The sequence below is a fragment of the Sardina pilchardus genome, chromosome 24, assembly GCF_963854185.1.
Source record: "Sardina pilchardus chromosome 24, fSarPil1.1, whole genome shotgun sequence".
NCBI lineage: Eukaryota > Metazoa > Chordata > Actinopteri > Clupeiformes > Clupeidae > Sardina > Sardina pilchardus.
This window is the reverse complement of record NC_085017.1, coordinates 4,243,970-4,246,994: the sequence shown is the minus strand read 5'-3', so window position 1 is coordinate 4,246,994 and position 3,025 is coordinate 4,243,970.

Here is a 3,025-nt window from a genome sequence, read left to right as displayed (position 1 = left end):
TCGAACGAGAAATTGTATAAAAGGGGATAATGGTGTCTGGGCCGGGCATCTTGGAGGGTTGGGTGGTAGAAAGCAAGTCAGAGTGGCAGTGGGGATGCAAAACATGCATAAGCCCACGCAAGCCTCTCACATCATTCAACTAGCTCTCTCTCTCTCTCTCTCTCTCTCTCTCTCTCTCTCTCTCTCTCTCTCTCTCTCTCTCTCTCTCTCTCTCTCTCTCTCTCTCTCTCTCTCTCTCTCTCTCTCTCTCTCTCTCTCTTCCTCTCTCTCCCCCTATTCCCTGTCCTTCACCTAACTCCACCTCTGTGTTACACACACTTGTGTGAGCCCTGTCAGAGTGTGTGTGTGTAAGTGTGTGTGTGTGTGTGTGTGTGTATGTGTCCACATGGGGCTCACAGCACCGATCAATCGCCTGCCCTGCCTCCCTCTGCATCACCATGCGCCATCAAGCCGTTATTGTCCGTGTGTGTGTGTGTGTGTGTGTGTGTCCATGCGGTGGCTCTCCAAACGACTCCTATATTACCTGGCCACTGGACATGCTCCTCCAGGGGCCGGAGCTGACCACTTAGCAGCGTCCATTACAGATATATCCAGGTGTATTATTGTGACAGGCCTGTGGCCGGCACCACAGAAGCGGTTTCTATAATGGTCAGTGAAGTATCGGCACGCTGCGGCAGAGCGGATAAATCAAATGCGCTGTGATCCCAGCCCCCCCCCCCCCTCCCTCTCTCTCTCTCTGTGGAGCAGTGCAAGGCCCCTCAAAGCGGCAGTTTAGCGCAGTAATACAACACGGAAGTCATGACTCCTGCAAATCAATTAACCCCCCACCAACCTCCCTTGTTCTCTCTCTCTCTCTCTCTATCTCTCTCCCTCTCTCTCTCTCTCTCTCTCTATCTTTCTCCCTCCGCCTTGGCCTTGTTTTTTCTTTTGTCTCCATGTGTGCGTGTGTGTGTGTGTGTGTGTGTGTGTGTGTGTGTGTGTGTGTGTGTGTGTGTGTGAGTGCTACTGCTAGAGCTCTCTTTCTGCCTCTCCCTCAGGATTATGGTGACAGAGAGCACTGCATTATCTTTAATAAACTCAAAGATATCTCCGGTCTTTGTGGAGCTATAGGCTGTTTCTGTTGTTAACAATGGAGACTTTACTTTACATGCAGATTCACTGACCTGAAAGGTCTTCATTTTTTATGAACTAGGGTGGAAATAACCATATCCTTTGTAGAGACTATTGCTTGAGCCTGCTGATATCTAGCCTGCCAAGTCATAAAATCACTATTTAGTTTTTGTTATTTTAGTTTGAACTTTAAAGCCTTTTTGACGTTATTGATGTCTAATGAAAAACTGTGCCGTCTGCCAGTGAATCCAGCACTGATCAGCAGTTCCGCGTTGTTGACGTCGTTCGCGCTCCCAGAGTCGTCTCTCCTAAGCCCACACGAGCACATTTAATCTCGACCACTTGTACTCATTCCCCGTTTACATGTTGGTGCTGCACTGGTGTTCTGCGACTTCATTTAGCCCCAAAGTCAAGTGAACATAAACACGCGGCTCAACCTATTTCCCCTCGATCCGACGCAACCCGACAGCCACGGAGCCTGTCATGAGTCGCCTCGTTTTGAATTATTCATAGAAAAACCTCTTCCGGAGATATCAATTTGTAATCAATATGCAATAGAATCTCATTAAAACATTATATGTCCTGCTGTGAAAATTAGTTACGGAAGACAAATTTGTGATCTGTCATGATGGATATCGTTCCTGCTCAGCCAAGCAGAAGACAGTTATTTAAAGATGGAAATTGGAAATACATACAGGAAGAGGGGGGTGGGGACGGGGGCAGGGATGAGGGGAAAGAACGACAAAGACGGAGAGAGCGCGAGAGTGGATGAATGAACAATTTGCAATATCCATCCTGTCATATAATTTGGCAGACGGCAGGGATTGCTTATGGCTGGGGCTGAAATTGCTGTGGGTGTACCTTTTGATATTCCGCTTCATGTTTTTATGTATTATCTTTCATACCACCGGTCCCATCATTTGCGCTCCAACAGCTGCAACATCTGGACGGCCAACAATAGAAAATGCCCGCACAATAAACTGAGAATGGGAGCGACTACGCGCTGGGGAAACAAGGCACTAACAGAGTCATCAGCTCAACACGGCCATATGTCACTGAAAGGCTGGAAACAGTGCCAGCTAATATCCTCTATTGGGGCCTGTGTGCATGCTATCAGTGCTGTGAACGGAGGGGGAAGTAATTATATTTGTACGGCAGAGTAGTGGAGTGCACTGTGTAATTCATCTGAAGATGGCAGAAATCAATATGCCGCTTCCATAACTTTAATCCCTGTTGGTCTGTTTTTTGGGCTTTAGGTTTCCCGGCTTTATGAAATACACATTTCGTCTTTCTGAAGTGTCTGGAAAAAAGGCTCCTTTTTTCTTTACTCTTTTTTTATTTTTTGTCCAGGCCTTCCTCTGTTTATGGACAAGACGTTTAATCTTTGCGAGACGCCAGGATAAAAAGGAAATATCCTGGAGGGCGGACTTTGCTTTAGCACCACCATCTTTTAAGTCCGAGGGTGTATTATTAAGCCCATACAGATATTGGATTTCTCTTCAAATATCTTTTACACCCCTGCTACACTTCTATTTTCCAATCTAATCCACCACATCCCTCTTGATATTCATGAGCCCGGCACATTGATTGCCTTTTTTTTCCCCTCCACGCATTTGCATGCTTAATGCCTTAAGGGCCGGGGAAGGCTGTTGAAGACATCACAGAGAGGGTCTGCTTTTCAAAGCAAACGTGGGGAATGTGCGTATTGATCTTCTCCTCCTCGGCAGGCGTTTTATTCGGGACGATCCTAATTCCTCAACAGGAATGGCAGGACTTTGAAGATGAGAAGAGGGACCTGGGTGGTGAGACGTTAGAGAGCACTTTCTCTTGCTCCACCTGATTGATCGACTTAATTAGCCCAGGCAACCTGGGTGGTCTGGGAATGCCATCGCTGCTGCCTCTGTGTGTGTGTGTG